The 19015-nt window shown below is 31.5% G+C and overlaps 1 long non-coding RNA gene across 1 annotated transcript; it reads right to left on the reverse strand.

Annotated features, from left to right (window-relative positions):
- Positions 1-17557: 17557 nt before the first annotated feature.
- LOC120091498 lies at positions 17558-18389 on the reverse strand. Its single transcript, XR_005485721.1, has 2 exons — positions 17872-18389; positions 17558-17733 (listed from the first exon to the last, which is right to left on the reverse strand). It is a non-coding gene; the product is annotated as an uncharacterized LOC120091498 (long non-coding RNA).
- Between the last annotated feature and the right edge of the window lie 626 nt (positions 18390-19015).

Genomic DNA, 19015 nt, shown 5'->3' on the forward strand with positions numbered 1-19015 from the left:
TGTTTGTGTTTTGTGTTAGGGCCATTGAACTTAGATTTATCTAAACTAGGAGGAAGATGGATTGGTTTGTTATTTAGCCCTTAATTTTAAGGTAAGTAATCTTACTACTGGAACCGTCCTTGAGTTAGGCGACATAGATAGTATGATAGTGTTTGATTTATCTGGATAATATTGAACAATAAATATGAGTAGAGTTGTTTTATGAGCATGATGGAAGTGTGATGTGTACTATGATTTATGGTTGAAAGTTTATCCCGAGCATGATGAAATTGTGTTATGCATTATAATTTATGTTGTGGGACCAATTGGTAATATGTTGTATGTTAAGTAAGTATGTGGTGATTTATCCTCCTAACATTACTATGTTACATGAAATCTATTAGTTTCCTACTATGTTGTTGGAAACCGATGGATTTTCTATTATGATACCGAAAGTTGACGGGTTTCCTGCTATGTTACAAGGTGCCCACGAGTTCCCTACTATGTTTGTGTGCCTTCGGGCCATAAGTTGCGTATTAGGATGAGTTAAATCGTTCGTTAGATGGCCATCCAAGATTAGTTGATGATTGCATGTCCCACTAGTATGTTGCATTTATTAGATATTAATGCATAGCCTGACCTCGGTAGTAGGGTTACTTACTGAGTCTTTTTTTTTTTTACATTCACTCTTTCTTATGATATGTTTTTCAGGTAAAGGCAAGGACAAGTCGACAAATATCAAGAAGAATCTGTAAACATGTCATTGGGACCAGTTAGATGTTTTTGCTCATGTTTTCATGTTTTAATTGATAGTCTTAAAGGTTTTATGATTTTTGAACTTTTATCTTATTAAGGTATTTACTTTATAAAATGGTTTGATTCTTTTGCTTATATTGTAAAAAGTTTACATTCAAATTTATGCATGTATAAGGTAATTATCCAATTAGTAATCATAGAAAGTAGGATCTTTATAGTTTGTATCAGAGTCTAAGTTCTTAGGTTTTATAGACTAATTTACAATGTAAGTCTAGATTGTCCCGTTTAGCCAGTAACTGATTCTTTGTCATCGCAGGTATGTTAATTAAGAAAATGTTCCTAGATAATATGCACAAGACCCTGCCTAATTTAATGCCATAACCGACATGTTTTCTCGACTAAGAATTGATATAGGTTGATTATGCATGGTTGTTAAGAAATGACATCACAAGTTAAAGGAAAAAGTAGTCGAGATAGGAACACTAGAGGGGGATGAAATCCAGAAGTTCGGGACCCAGAAGTATAGAACCTTCAGGTCCGTGACACTTTTGCATCGGAAGATCCCTTTTGCCACTTGGCCCTTATGGGTTAGGGGGACAAAGAGTTGAAATGGGAAGTCAGACCCGTCATACAACTGTGCCTCCTTAGACACAGATTCCACCAGTCTTCCCGATCGATTATACTGCAATGGTCGGAACGATAGGAGAAGTTGTTATAACAGCTGTGATGGGAAAGATAAAGAACATGATGGCAAAATAGATTGTCCATCATGCTTAGTCACAACAAGTACTACCCCAACAGGTCTAGATGACATAGGTTCATACCCAAAGTCAAAACTTACAAGACTTGTTCACTAAAGCAAAACACCTGCGAGATTTTAGAAAATACAATCCTCACACCTTCAATGAGTCACCGAAAGACCCTACTAAGGTAGAGTTGTAATTGTTCACAATAGAGACAATAATATATGAAATGTCTAGATGATCAGAAGGTTCAATATGTTGTCTTCATGCTTATATATAATGCCCAAATCCGGTGACAGTCAACAAAGAGGATGATAAATACTGGTGTCGGACCAGTAATGTGGGAGCAATTCAATGAGCGCTTCTATGAAAAATATTTCTTTACTAACTTGAGATATAACAAATAGAAAGAATTTTTGGATTTGAAGCAGGACAACATGACTGTGGAGGAGTATGATCAAGAATTTGGTTAGTTATCTTGCTTTACTTCTAACACTATTGCCACGAAGGTTAAAAGAGTAGAAAGGTTTGTTCACGGGTTGAAGGATGGGGTGCAAGACTTGGTTCAAGCCTTTAACTCGACCATTCATACAGAAGCACTCTACTTAGCAATTTAGATAGACTCCCCAATAAGGGTTGAGTACCTAAAGTGGCTAGGACTAGAATCCTCTTCAGGTCGAAGAGGAAGGCAAATCAAAGGCCATCCATGCCCTCGCAAAAGAGCCAAAGCTCAGACAGACCTTTAAGACATTACAAGCAACAGTATTCCCAATCCTTAACTGTTAGAGAGGATAGACCAGTTTGTGGTTCTTGTGGGAGATGTCACTAGAGACGTTGCTTAACTGGTAGTGGGGTTTGTTTTCATTGCAGATAAGAGGGGTGTATGCTAATAAATGCACAAAATAGAGTGCATCTGATGCCCCTCTTATCAGATGCACTTCTTTTATCAAATGCCCCTATTATCAGATGCACTCCTTATAGAACCCATTGAATGACTGGGTTTCATGTTAGATTGTCGAGTTTTTTTTTTTTTTTTTTTATTGTTTTCTATTGTTTTGATTCAACTTTTGGTAAAAAAAGGTTTGAGGTTTGCATAATAGATGTTTTTATTTTTGTTTTTGTTTTTGTTTTTGTATCTTAGATTTACAGTTTTAGTGTTGATTTGATTATTGTTTGATGTTTCTAAGTTGAGTCTTGTAAGTCCATGTCATATGTGATAAATTTTTTTGTGAAAAAGGTTCAAAAATGGAATTCGAAATGCAAACCCGAGAGGTTTCTATATAGGGTGCTATTGTCGTCATATTTTGTACGTCACTAAAAGTTGTCGGGCTGTCATTGTTTGTGCATCAGGGATTTCTCCTGGAACTAAATCCCATTTTCCCTAGGCGTAATTGTTGCAGAAATTGGTTGATAATTGGGATTTTTTATAGCCCTAATTAGGGTTAAAGAGGTTTTGTTCGATAAATTTAGTAAAATTAAATTTAAATTTGATTGATAATTATTTGTGACCATCTCCCATTATGTACAATAATATATATAAAATTACTATATTATTGTGTCTTATATTTTTGATTGAATTGGTCAAATAATATGTCACCAAAGTAGCCTATCTTATTTAGATTTGTCATTTTTTTAAAATAAATTGTGTATATTCATTGATTTATGCGAATGATAATCGACCAAGGGAAGATAATTATTTGGTCAAATCATGGATATGTATGTGGTAATGTGTATGTTGCAATTATAAGGATTGCTCATGTGAAAAATAGTTGGTACAAAGAAAGGTTTTTTTTTTTTTTTTTTTTTTTTTTTATAGAGCCTATGGTTAGTACTTTGATTATTACGTTGAGAGTACCATTTATAATTGGTATTTTGTCCCAAAGGTTAGACATTAATATTGTGTTAGATATCTTGATAAAGGGATCCACTATATATGTGAAATTATTTTGTCATAATTTAATTGTGAGTATATGCTTTAATTGTTTGTTCCTTGTCTCGGTTGGTCTTACTCAAATATCTAGAAATCTGGGTTCAATCCCTAATGTGAATGGATCATACTTCAAGATTTGGAAGGAAATTCTAGAGATCCTTCTCGGGTGTATGGACCTGGACCTTGAATTAAGGACCGATAAACCTACTTCTACCCAAGAACAACCCAATGTGACTAATATTGAAAAGTGAGAATGATTCAATCGCATGTGTCTGATGATCATCCGACACTCCATTCCGAAGTCTTTTCAGGGTTCTATTCTGCAGGGTGAAAATGCTAATAAGTTCCTTACTCAAATTGAGAAATATTTTGTTAAAAATGAAAAAAGGAAAACAAATAGTCTTTTGACTTCCATGAGGTATAAAGGTAATGGAAACATACAGGAGTATATTAGGGAAATGTCCAATCTCGTCGGAAAGATAAAGGCACTTGATCTCGAGATAAATGAAAATTTACTCGTACATATAGTACTTATCTCTCTTTCTTTACAATTCACTCAATTTAAAATAAGCTATAATTCTCAGGTGGATGAATAGGATATTAATGAGCTTATCTCACAATGTGAGTAGTAGCAACAAAATCTACCTACCAAGTATCTGTAGACATAGAAACTAAATTAACTTTAGAATAAACTAAAGTAAAAAGTTTACCCTTTTTTACACGTCACTTAGTGTATTTGGAACAGACTTTCTTGAAGTGACATTCCCTTTTGCAGAAAAAACAAGGATTTTCAATAGCCTGCTTCTTATTCTTATTCTACTAAGATATCCCTTCTATAGCATCCGTAGATTTTCTCTTCTTTTTATCACAAGATTTAGTTGTCAAATGAGCACTTTCTATCATTTCTCTTTTAATCCTATCTTATTCTTACACACATTGTGAGATAAGCTCACTAATACTTCATTTATCCTTCTAAGTATTATAACTTATCTTAAATTGAGTGAATTGGGTAGGTAGAGAGATAATTACCAAATGTATGAGTAAATTTTCATGTATCTTAAGATCAAGTACCTTTAACTTTTAGACAAGATTGGATATTTCCATAATGTACTCCCTTATGTTTCCATTGCCTTTATACCTCATGAAAGTCAAAGAAGTCAAAAAAATAACTTGCTTCCCCGTTTTCATCTTTAGCAAAATATTTCTCAATTTGAGCAAAAAAACTTATTGACATTTTCACTCTCTACAATAGAACCCCAAAAAGACTATGGAGTGGAGTGTCAATTGATCATAATGTTGGGATTGGTGTCTTAATTCTACCAAAGTCTCGTTGTTTGTAATCTATACACATTGTTATGAATAAAATAAGTGTTGTTTCATTCTGGCATTTACTCATATCCAATAAACAAAACTCCATGGTTATTGTATGTAAACTTAAGCATGTATATGAGATATACAAATGGATCATGCCTTAAATGATAACCTAAATAGGTCTGTAGTATAAGGATTAAGGAGAGATTTTTGATCCTAGTGACATTACAGATATGACCCGCTTTGTAAAGGTTTGCAAGTATTGTAAACTACTATAGATGGTAGATCCTGACCATTCATGTGGAGACATGCGAAAGGGGATGTCTTATACAAAGAGTTTGTATAAGACCAGACCATGAGATGATTCGTCTCTGTATATAACATCGTTGATACTGGAGACTTACATCTCACCTAAACGACCATAGGTGACATGACTTCAATCCTGAGTGTTTTAGGAACTTTTGCCTTTGAGGGCGGTCCTTTGATTAGTATGGGTGAGAGTGACCACATTACCAACTCAACATGTCTACCTTTTTGGGGACTTGTCTGATTTGGGAGTTGGGAACTCAGTTACACAAGATGGAATTCACTCCTTCCCCAAAGCAGGGATAAATAGATAGATTGCTCCTTTAAGGGCTGATTCCGGGGCTTGAACATAGTGACCACAACTTCTCTTTGGAAGAGAGGACTCAGTCATAGTAGAACCAGGACTTATGTTCATTAAAGGGATCATTGGTATTTAAGGAGTTGGATGTAACTAGAAGAGCATAATGATTATTGGCTGAGTTGTACTTATGAGCGATCTGTGAAGGGTTATCACACTGTTGATTGGTTAAGATGGACACATAATATATCTGTAGTAAGAAGAGTTCAGCTGCCAGTCTTTAGTGGAGTGCCTGGCAGTTAACAAATGGTGGATCCCGTGACTAAAGAGTTTAGTCAGTTATTCACGTACCGTGGGAGCTTCGAGCTACAGGTCCATAAGTCCCCTTGGTAGCTCAATGGATTCAAGTTGAGAATCAATTCTTGGTGTTGATTTGAAATGTTCAAATTGACAAGAGGTAGTTCGATTATATATGATATGATCAGTATGGTGTATGAGATACATCAAGTGGAGGGTTAATGTAAATGAGATTTACATTAAGGACCATGGAATAGAAAAAGAGCTATGGTTTATATGTTTCATGAGATGAAATATTAAAACTATAGGTTATAAATATAGTATGATAAGTTGGTTATCATATATATTTATAATAATATTAATTATTGGATAATCATTTCTTTTTCTCTAATAACCAATTGAGTGGGAGGTTATTGGTGGTTTCATAGTAACCGTGAGATCAAAAGAAAAAATGTTTTCCTAAATTTGGTAAGTTGTTGATTTGAGATTTCCATTCTTGGAAATTACTCACGAAAAGTATGTCAAGTAAATTAGATTTGTTAAACGACAGTGTGGAGAGACTAGACGATCATGGAGTGTTTTTATACGATAGACACTCAGTTGGCCGATTAGCTAAACGATCGTGCAGCTTTTGCTAAACGATCGCATAACGTTTTTAAACGATTAGGCATCATCTATACGATAGACATTCTCATCTCCCACTTGCTCAATCGTTTACACGATTGTTCCTCCAGTCTCGTCCTCTAACTAAGTCCATACAGAGCTCATACTTCTGAATTCTCACATCGAGAATACCAAGATAGCCGTTGTGGTGGTGTCGTACTCAACTCAACACTAGTCAAGGTTTTTGGAGGTCGTCCGTTGAGTTCGTGGTGTTCGTGTGGCGGTTGCCGATTGTTCATGATCTTGGAGATTGCTGAGTTCAAGCATTTGAATGTTGCAGTATTGGAGTCTGTTCGAGCGTTTGTGATCAAGGGAGATTGAAGATGAGTCTTCAAAGGTTCTATCCCCTGATCTTTAGAAAAGCATGCTGTAATTTCTTTTTGTGCATGATTGTTTGTTTCCATTTGTGATTGTAATTATTAATGTTCATATACGATTGAAATTTGAATGATACTTCCGCTGCTCATGGAAATCCTTATGTCTGATTTCCTTCACATAAGACACATGCGATTGACCATTCTCACTTCTCAATATGAGTCGTATTCAACTATTCCTAAGTATAAGAAGGTTTGTTGTCCTTAATGTAAGAACCAGATCCATACACTCGAGAAGAATCACTACGTTTTCCTTCAAAATCTTGAAATTGGATCCATTCAACTTAGGGATTGAACTTAGATTTTCAGATATTTGATACGACCAACTAAGACAAGGGATAGATGATTAGTGCATATATTCACAATTAAAATATGAAAAAATAATTTCACATATATGGTGGGGCCCTTTAACTGTTGGGGTGTATGTTCTAAAGCATCATAGTTTTATGTTAGTTGAATCAATGATTGATTAATTTTATATTACTTGTGCAATAATCCATTAACCTAAGATTCAAGGTTATCTCTGTAACTTAAAATATATGTGGAAACATACAAGTGGGTCATATTTAAGTGATAATCTAAATGGCCTGTAGTATATGGATAAGGTTGGGTGCCTTATCCTGGTAACACTACTGATATGATTCGCTTTGTAATTGTTACAATTATTGTAAAGTACTACAAACGATTTGATCCTAATAATTCATATGGAGACATGTGAACGGGGGTATCTTATACAAAAGAGTTTGTATAAAGACTGGACCACGAAATGTTAAGTCTCTCTTTATAACGTCGTTGCTAGAAGAGACTTACATTTCACTAGGATAACCATAGGTGACTTGATCTTAATCCTGAGTGAGTTGTGAATTAAGCCTATGAGGGCGATCATTTGATTTGTATAGGTGAGAGTGGTCAAATTCGCCAACCAATAAGCCTACCATTTTGGGGATTCATCTGATTGGGGAGCTGGGGACACTACATAAAAAGGAATTCACTCATTTCTTATAGTTAGGATAAGAAGATAAATTGCTCCCTTAAGGGCTGATTTCGTGGCTTGAACAATAAACGCCTCACACTCAACTTGCCCGAAAGGGGTTCAGTCATAGTTGAACTATGACTAATTATTCATTAGAGGGATCAATAGAGTTAGATGTAACTATAGAGGTAAAACGGTAATTTGACCCAGCTGTACTTAAGAGTAATTTGTAAAAGGTCAACAAACTATTGATTGGTTATATCCAATGGACACAAAAATATATCTACAGTGCGAAGAGTTCAGTTGTTAGTCTTTAGTGGAGTGGCCGACAGTTAATGAATGTTGATTAATTTGATTAAAAGAGTTTAATCAATTAATCTCGTATTATTGGAGCTTCAATGTATAGGTTTATAAGGTCCCTTCGCTAGCTCAATGAGGATTAATGAGAATCAAATTAATTTTGGTTTAATTTGAATTGTTCAAATTAATTAAAGGAAATTAATTAGATGAGATATAATTAAATAATGTATGTTGATACATTATATAATTTTATGATAGAAATAAATATTTGAATATGATTCAAATATTAATTATATGAATATGATTCATATGTTAATATTTAATGTGAATATGATTCATATTAAATTTATATATAGTTTTATGAGAAAAATAAATATTTGAATGTGATTCAAATATTAATTATATGAATATGATTCATATAAAATATATTAAAATTTAACGTGAATAAGATTTATATTAAATGTATATAGTTTTATGAGAGAAATAAATATTTGAATATAATTCAAATATTAATTATGTGAATATGATTCATATAAAATCTATATGTTAAAATTTAATGTGAATATGATTCATATTAAATGTATATAATTTTATGAGAGAAATAAATATTTGAATATAATTCAAATATTAATTACATGAATATGATTCATATGGAAACTATATGTTAAAATTAATATGAATATGATTCATATTAAATTTATATAGTTTGATGAAGGGAGATGCTATATGAATGTGATTCAAATATTAAATTATATGAATGTGATTTATATAAAAACTACAGTTTATATTATATGTGATATAATATAAATTATAGGTTATATGTTATATGTGATATAACATTTAACTTAATATTTATATGTTTTAAGTTAGTTAAACATATATATATATAATATATATTATTTTTAAAATTAAAATTTTTAATTATTAAAGGGGAGGGAGTTATAGCTCTCTCAATCTTTTCAACTCCTAAGATCATGTAAAAGAAAGTAGAGATAAAATAAAATAAAAAATAAAAATTCTCTGATCTTCATCTCCTTCTCTCTTTGTTCTGCAGAAAATAATTTTTCTCAGAATAATCTTTAAGTTCTCTTCTCTTCCCTCATTCTAATTTAAGTGTAAGCTCACACCTCTGCACGGTTCTCGTCCCTGAGAATAATGGGAAAGACCCAGTGCTGGTGTCCGGTTGCAATGTTCGTGAGGTTGGGACACGATTTCTTCTGCTGCGGGAATTTCAATCCCTTCATTAACAAGATACATAGCACAACATTGATATCTAGCTTTTGGGCAAAAACATTAACTGAAACGATACATTAACTTCAAATTTTCGTTTTTTTAAATTATTAATTTGTAATAATTAATTATTAATTGTTGTTTCATTAATTAAATTAATATAAGTATTATATTAATTTAATTAATATTTAGGATGCCAACTTCGGTCCAATATTGCTATTTTATTTAATTATACATATGATGTATGGTTTTAATTTTTTATATGTCATATAGTATAAATCCCACCATAGGATAAATATAAAATCATGCATCATTTTAATACAAAAGTTATATTATATAGTTACATAGCATGCTCATGCATCATATTTAATATAAGAGTTGTATTATATGATTGCATGAATAGTAACATGTTTATGCATCATACTTTATTATAAATGTTATATTAGTATGATGTATAATATAAGTGTTATATTATATGATGGGTATGTTATTTATTTTCATTATTTGATAATTTAAATGTTATGTTATATAATGAAAATGAAAATGCATGAAGCATGACGTTACCTTAGAAATATAATTATTATATTTTTATGTATGCCATTAGATGCATGGTTTAGGTTTTAATTGTTTCATTAAACTTTATAATAGTTATAAGTTAAATGAAATTAGAATTAAAATCTATAATCAAGAGTTGCATGCAAACATAAGTTAAAATTAATTTTAAATGTTTTAAAATTAATTTCACCTAGCCCTATATTAATATTTATTTCTAATATGATTAGAAATGTGATTAATCTTTTAATTCCCTTTTAATAGGATTAAATTGGAGTAAATAAAAGATTAAATTTATAACATAATTATCTATAAGGGATCTTTGTCTAAAGAATGTACTGTCTAAGGCTGAGGTATTTAAGCTGACAGAAACGGAACACCCCTACCTGGGAACCAACCTGGAAGGTGAATTAGTCTAATTTACCTAAGTTATAAACCCTTATTTGTAAAACACTCCGTGAGAGGAAAATGATGTATATGATACTTTAATTTCCTTTTCACGTTTCTCCCTAAATAGTTCACATCGTAAGATCTATGCTTGGCCTTGAGACACCTTTGCTTGTGTCCCCCTATGGATGGTGTTTGTATAGGTCAATACCAAGATGAATGGAGAGAGTGTTTATAGTAAGTGGAAGAGGAAGTGTATTAACACATCCCACGGTCTCTTTCATTGGTTTACAGTAAACTTTTATGCTCGGCCTCTAGACACCTTTGCTTGTATCCCCCTATGGATGGTGTTTGCATGAAACTTTACCTAAACGCCAGAAATGAATATGATTGCTTTAGTTTTTGTCCTAATCGATTTTTCCTTACGGTTGGCTCATTGGGGCATAATTCTAGAATCTAAAATGAAGGGTTATACTTACAAAAAATTGTTAGGTAAGTTAATGGTTTCTTGACCAAAATATGGTAACTAGATGTTATAGGAATAAAGAGTTATTCTGGTGTAACATTTGGTTGAGAATGCCTCAATCTAATGAAGAAATGACTGACTGTCCTACGGTGGCTTTTATTCTTACTCACTGAAGTATCATAGCAATAGAAATTTTGCATTTATATGAATGGGATTCATATTCAAATTCATGGATTCATCTTTAAATTTCTTTGTTGAATTAGAATGGATAATAGATTGAATATAATTGATTAACATATTTTATATAATTCAAAGTTATGTCTATTTCTCTAAAAGTTTTAATTACCGATATAAGTCAAAGATTTTGATGAATATATTACAATGAAATTTTTATCAACACATAAGAGCATTGTAATTTTGTCTTTTAATTTGGAAAATGTTCTCAAAAGAATCGTTGCCATTTCATGAAGTGTTTATGAATAAACTTTGCAGCGATAGCTTATTGTAATTATCTACATAACATATGATGTGTCTAGATAAAACATGACAAAACATATTGTATGTTGGAGTCATGAGAAGCTAAATGATCTACAAAGTTAAGTATCATCGGGGTTCCAAGAAAATTATAATGACTAGAGCTAATGAAGAAAATTTTCAATTAGTTTGGGATATCAGTTGTTAAGGGATTTTGGAAATGTCTCAAAAAGAAAAAAAATAAGAACAAGTAAATCTAATTTACTAAGTTCATGGTGGAGAATATAAATTCACACCTTGATAGCTAAAAAATGATTCACTATCAGAATTTTTCTTCATTACAATTAGATTGTAAATCTTGACGAATACTTATATAAGTAAAATAGTTTTACTAATTGGCAACACGATGCTCATCCAATTAAAGTAGTGGGAGGCATTAATGGTGTTTTTATCACCATAAGAGAAATTTCACTTCTCCAAGTTTTATTACTAAATATTTTATAGTCTATGAATAGTTAGTAATAAAGCATGTTCAGGTTTAATTAAATGCATTTTGTGCATTCAAATGTAATGATGTTTATTTATGCCGAGTATGATGCTTTTATCACCATGAGAGACATTCAATTTCTCCAAGAAAAATTACTAAAATATTTCATAACGTATGAATAGTTTTGGTAATTAGACATCTTTTCAAAAGTTGTTTTGAAAATATGTTCAGCATTAAATATACACATTTTTGTGTATTAAAGAATACGCTTACTACTCAACTGTGAGAGTGTAAGGATTAATGAATCCGGAAATAAAGAAAAAATTTATTCTCCTGAAGGATACATGACTTTGGTTTTTAGAAATGACAGTTACGGATAATTCTCTAAGAGTTAGAGTTAAATTATTATTACCTGTCAAAAGCCTTGCTTCTCATACATGTGTGTCATTAAACCTTGTTAGATAAAGTTATCTAGCCAATGTTAGACCTTCTTTCTTTGACCCAAGTGATCCTATGTTAAAAAGCATAAATCTGATTTCATATATAATCCATTAATATGATTGATGAGTATTTATGAATAAATGTATCATGTTCCAATTCAACTCATGTCTTATTTTCTTTGAAATGTTCAAAAGAAATTAGACTAAAGTTTAAATTCCTTAGGCAAACGTATTGTGACATTATGATTTAATCATAATTAGTATCGAATATTTGATGTACTAAGCCTAATTGATAAAGATGAGATGAGATCTCACTTGGAGCATTTAGTATAATTTGTGTGACATTTTGTTGTAGGAGAAATATGGCTTTGTTCAACTTAGTACATTTTAAGTTCTCTATTGCATTGAGTCCTAATGTTTTTAAATGACACTGATGTCTGACTTTATTAAGGTAATGCGACATAGATTGCATTGTTTTGAACGTTATTTCTGCCAACATGTTTGCGAAACATTGTTGTATCATAGAAGTGTTATAAAACTTGTTTATGACATTTCAGGTTTTGAGTAAGTTGAGACACTTGTGTCAAAACAAACTTTTACTAAAAGTAATGTTTAAAAGATATCTAAGTATTCCTTTGGACATTCCAAAGTAAAATGATGTATTTGCGTGACAAATACTGATTTATTTAGAAAGTTGAAAAGTGCAGACTATGTTGATGAAATTATTTCAAGTACAACCATGTAATAGTTAACAAATGTTGTTGACCATTTGTTTCATTTGAACATTAACATCTGGCTGTCAAACAGATAAGTTTTCATGGTAGTGGGAGAGTTATGAGTTAACTCAACCTTTATGATAAGGTTTACCTGAAGTCTTTATTGTCATATAAGATGACAAAATGACAATTTATGAATCTTTCAATAGTGGGAAAACATTTATGAATCTTTCAGTAGTGGGATAGTCATGTGATGTCTCTACCTATGTTATGACTTATTGGAAGTCAAAGTTGTCATACTAGATGACAAGTATTGAAAGAAGTTGACAAACGTTATTAAAGTCATAGTTAGGAGATGAAGTATTGTGCTTAATCTCAATCATTTTTTTGTAGACTTTCATTGATGAGGTTACCTCATAAGATATGCAGGTGTCTACAAAAAGAAAGCTTGAAAGTGTAGTATTTGGAGATATAGATCTTCAAAGTAAGACTCTTGGCGTCATATGAAAACCCATGCTAGAGTTGTTGGGTGAAAATAGACAATGAGTCAATTTTCTACCTAGTTTTACAACAATCTTAGTGCATTCGTTATTGCATATGAGATGTGTAAAAATGAATACATTCTTTTATGAAAAGGAGTTCAAAGCATCTATTCAATTTCAAGAAATTTTTTGATATAGTATTATAATCAATGACTTTAAGCAATGACGATATTCTTGTACAGACAAGAAAATGAAATATGGATATTTATCTGTTTTATATTGATATTTGCTCATTATGAATGAAGTAAAAATCAATATACAAGTTTTGACTATTCAACCAATTTCAAATAGTTGATTTGAAGTGATTTTTTATAATAAAAGTCTACATAAAGATGTTTAGGACATGTTTAATTTGTCTCATGTAGCTTACATTTACAAAGTAGTTATTTAATGTTTGATGCGATTGCGAAAGATGGAATGGTAATGTACCAATTTACAATGGCGTTGATATGTCTAAGGAAAATGTTTACTAAGACACCTCAAATGTTGAGGGGATATCAATTTTACATGAGACTTCATTAATATTTAATGTGTAATTGGTTGGTTTAATCGAGGAGATGGTATGACCATCGAGTGTTGAAAACTAAAACTTACGAATAATAAAACTTCAATTTATATAGTTTAAGATTTGATTTTTTACGAGTTACACTGTTTTATATTGAATTTAGAGAAATCCATGTTTTATCCTAGATGGTGTCTATTGGATTGAGAGGTAGTATTTTGCTTGTGAAGTAATAATTTGCCTATGTTCAAGGTGTCTTGAGATATTTGAAAATTGTTTCAGACATAACTTAATATATTCACTTTATGCGATAGTGTATGCCCTATGATACATGTAGGGTATAGTGTATGCCCTAGGATACATGTCTTACCGACTCATATTTTCCCGGCTTTAGTGCAAGTGGGAAATTGTTGGGGTGTATGTCCTAAAGCCTCGTAGTTTTATGTTAGTTAAATCAATGGTTGATTAATTTTATATTGCTTCTGCAGTAATCCATTAACCCAAGATCCAAGGTTATTTGATGTAACTTAAACATGTATGTAGAGACATATAAGCGGATCATGTTTAAGTGATAACTTAAATGGTTTGTAGTATATGGATAAGGTTGGGTGCCTTATCCTAGTAACACTACTGATACGACCCGCTTTGTAGTTGTTACAATTGTTATAAAGTAATACAAATGATCTAATCCGGATCATTCTTGTGGAGACATGTGAGCAGGGGTATCCTATACAAAAGAGTTTGTATAAAGACCAGACCATAAAATGTTAAGTCTTTCATAACGTCATTGCTAGAAGAGACTTACATTTCACCAGGATGACCATAGGTGACTTGATCTTAATCCTGAGTGAGTTGTGAACTCCTGCCTATGAGGGTGATCCTTTGATTTGTATAGGTGAGAGTGACCCAATTCGCCGACTCAATAAGCCTACCATTTTAGAATTCATCTGATTGGGGAGTTGGGAACACAACTACACAAGAAGGAATTCACTCATTTCCTATAGTTAGAGTAAGAAGATAAATTGTCTCCTTAAGGGCTGATTCTGAGGCTTGAATAATGAGGCGCCTCACCCTGGCTTGAGAGAAGTTCTGTCATAGTTGCACTATGACTAATTGTTCATTAGAAGGATTAGTGGTATTTAAGGAGTTAGATGTAACTACAGGGGTAAAAAAAATAATTTGACCCAACTGTACTTACGAGCAATTTGTAAAGGGTCAACGCAGTATTGATTGGTTATATATAATGGATATAGAAATATATTTATAGTGCAAAGAGTTCAATTGTCCGTCTTTTGTGGAGTGACCAACAGTTAATGAATGTTGGTTAATTTGATTAAAAGAGTTTAATTAATTAATCTCATATCATTGGAGCTTCAATTTATAGGTCCATAAGGTCCCTTCATTACCTCAATGAGGATTGATGAGAATCAAATTAATTTTGATTTAATTTGAATTGTTTAAATTAATTAAAGGGAATTAATTGTATGAAATACAATTAAAATGTATATAGATACATTATATAATGTATGTTGATACATTATATAATTTTATGAGAGAAATAAATATTTGAATATGATTCAAATATTAATTATATGAAGATGATTCATATGTTAAAATTTAATGTGAATATAATTCATATTAAATTTATATATAATTTTATGAGAGAAATAAATATTTGAATATGATTCAAATATTAGTTATATGAAAATGATTCATATAAAATCGATATGTTAAATATGATTCATATTAAATGTATATAGTTTTATGACAGAAATAAATATTTGAATATAATTCAAATATTAATTACGTGAATATAATTAACTATATGTTAAAATTAATATGAATATGATTCATATTAAATTTATATAGTTTGATGAGAGGAGTTGTTATTTGAATGTGATTTAAATATTGAATTATAAGAATGTGATTTATATAAAAGCTACAGGTTATATTATATGTAATATAATATAAATTATAGGTTATATGTTATATGTAATATAACATATAACTTAATATTTATATGTATTAAGTTAGTTAATATATATATTTTTATTATTTTATTAAAATTCAAATTTTGAATTATTAAAGGGGAGGGAGTTATAACCCTCTTCCCATTTCAACTCCTAAGATCACATAAAAGAAAGTAGAGATAAAAAAAAAAAAGTTTTTCTTTGATCTTCATCTCCTTCTCTCTTTTTTGTTTTGCAGTAAACAAATTTTCTCAGGAAAATCTCTCAAATCTCTTCTCCTTCCCTCATTCCAAATTTAAGTGCAAGCTCACACCTCTGCATGGTTCTTGTCCCTGAGAATAACGGGGAAGACCACGTGTTGGTGTTTGGTTGCGGTGTTCGTGAGACTGGGAGAAGACGACGTGAATTGGAGAGGACGGGAAGAATTGGTCTTCAACGGATATGCAATATCCTAATCCTTCTTCTTCTTGTATAGTAGAAAACATGTTTAATTAGTTTTATTTATCTTGTGTTTCTGTCCTCTAATTATTGTTATGTAAAATTAAAATTGGGAGACGATTTCTTCCGCTGTGGGGAATTTCAATCCCTTCATTAACAAGATACCCAGCATAACATTGATGTCTAACCTTTGGACAAAAACATTAACTGAACGTAATAATTAAAGTACTGACAATAAACTCTAAAAAAAATATTTTTTGGACTAACTATTTTTTTACATGAGCAATCTTTTAATTGTCACATACATATCCATAATTTGGCCAAATAATTCTCTACCTTTGGGTCAATAATCATTCACAAAAATCAATGAACATGCACTTCTTATATTTTAAAAATAAAATAATCTAAATAACATAGGCTACTTTGGTAACATATTATTTCGACCAATTCGATCTAAAATATAAGACACAATAATATAGTAATCTTAAATATATTATTGTACATAATGAAAGATCATCGAAAGTTATCAAACAAATTTAAATTTAAATAACTAAATTACCAATCGGATTTAAATTTAATTTTACCAAATTATCAATCAAATTTAAATTTACTAAAATTTTCAAATAAAACCCCTTTAACTCTTATTAGGCTCCAAAAAGCCCCAATTTTCGATCAACTTCCACAATAATTACACCTCTCAGTTCCAAAGGAATCCATGACATACAAACCATGACAATCAGACAGTCAACAACTTTTAATGGCGCACAAAACATGAGACAGTGGCTCCCTACACAAAAACCTTTTAGGTCTGCACTTTAAATTCCGGTTTTCATCTCTATTTTAAGCTTTTTCCACGATAGAAAATTGCTACAAACGACGGGGACTCACAAGAGTCCATTTACAAACAATTTGCCTAAAACAACAAGCCCAAACAATGATCAAATCAACATTAAACTATAAATCTAAGATGCCAAAAAAATTGAAAACATCTATTATGTAAACCTCAAACTCTTTTTTTATCAAAAGTTGAATCAAAAGAATGATAAACGCTTAAAAAACCCGACAATCTAACATGAAATTCATGTCCTGATACTACTTGTTGGATAAAATTTCTTATAATCTATATAAAAAAGATTTATCCTGGATGGTCATCTAGTGAGCGATTTAACTCATCCTAACAAGTCACTGGAGGCTGAAGGCGTATAAATATAGTAGAGAACTCGTGGGTACCCAATAACATAATTGAAAACCCATCGGTTTTCAGTAGGAAACCCATCGATTCCCAGTATCATAGTAGAAAACCAATCAATTTTTTATAACATAGTAATGTTAAAAGGGTAAATTGCCAACTATTTACTTAACATGCAACATATTACCAACCGGTCTCATAGCATAAATCATAATGCATAACACAACTCCATCATGCTCAAAATAAGCGTTGAATCATAAATCATAATACACATCACAATTCAATAATACTCATATCATGCTGCTCAAGACAAATCAAATACTATCGTCCTGTCCATGTCGCCTAACTAGGGTGGTTCTCTTGCCTCAATCAATCCTACTTCTCACTTAGATAAATCTTGATCAATGCCCCTAACATAAAACACAAAAATCTCATTTCAAAACTTTAGGGCCCAAGTTCAACTCCAACGTACACAAAAGACCACCCATAAGAATTTAAACTCAAATTACATTAGCAAATCTGAAGAGTCATAAAGCCTCAAAACTTACTAAAATCCATCAAAATCACTCCTTGATATTGCTAGACAGCGACTATAAACACCTCAAGACCTCAACTCCAAACTCCTAAATCGAAACTAAACCAACCATTAGGCCAAAACTTCCATGGATAATCCAGATACACCTTAAACCTCCTTTTAAAATCACCAAAAACTTACCCAAACAAAGCTCCGACGAAAACCCACAAGAGCGATGGCGTTGGGTTCCAAGCGGCGGAGACGACGGCGGCTCTGGCAATCCGGGGGACTGATGGTGGGGCGGCGGCCGGACGAAACTCTTAGAGAGAGAAAACTGTGAGAGACCTAGAGAGAAAGATGGAGAGAGAGAAACTGACGGTGAAGAATAGAGGGCTGACCGGCGACGCTACGAAGGTGGACGGCGGCACGGTCAAAGGCGAGGCGGTTGGAGCAACGGCCGACGACTGGGTTTAGCGTGAAAGAGAGAGAGTCAGACGGTGGCGGGGTCTGCGGCTGGGAGAAGAATAGAAATATCCTTAACTCTTTTTATTTTCTTATTTCATTATATATATAACTCCCAAATCAAATCTTAATTTAATTAAATATTCATTTCCTTTTCTTTTTCCTTTATCCACCCTTTATATTAAATTCAAACTTCCAAGTCTTTCCATTAAAAAAAATCCACTTTTCAAATTATTAATAATATAAATTGATTTATTTTAATCCAAACATTCAATTTTAACTTCAACACTCAAAATATGATCCAAACATCTCGAAATAATTAAACTAAAATTATCTAAAAATTCGAGACATTATATTATGTATAAAAAAAAATATTAAATTATAAGTTTAGTCTTCAAATTTTGAAATTTATGTCCATCATAAAATGGTTAATAGGTCTCCAAATTTTTAATTTTATATCAAATAAAATTTTGAACTTTCAATTTCCTATTTGAGATGGTATGACCAATGTGAATATTTAATAAATTAATTGATGTATCACATATAAAACTTGAATTTAATGTCAGTTCTTTATTTAAAAATTCAAAACCTTAAAAATAAAATTTGTAATTGTGAAACTTCATCGATTAAATAAACAAAAAACTAAAAATATTAAAATTAAATAAATAAATAAATCTCGGTGGGTAAAATTGGTGACTCATAAATCTGAAGTCCAG

This window comes from Benincasa hispida, chromosome 11 (assembly GCF_009727055.1).
Source record: "Benincasa hispida cultivar B227 chromosome 11, ASM972705v1, whole genome shotgun sequence".
Classification (NCBI taxonomy): domain Eukaryota; kingdom Viridiplantae; phylum Streptophyta; class Magnoliopsida; order Cucurbitales; family Cucurbitaceae; genus Benincasa; species Benincasa hispida.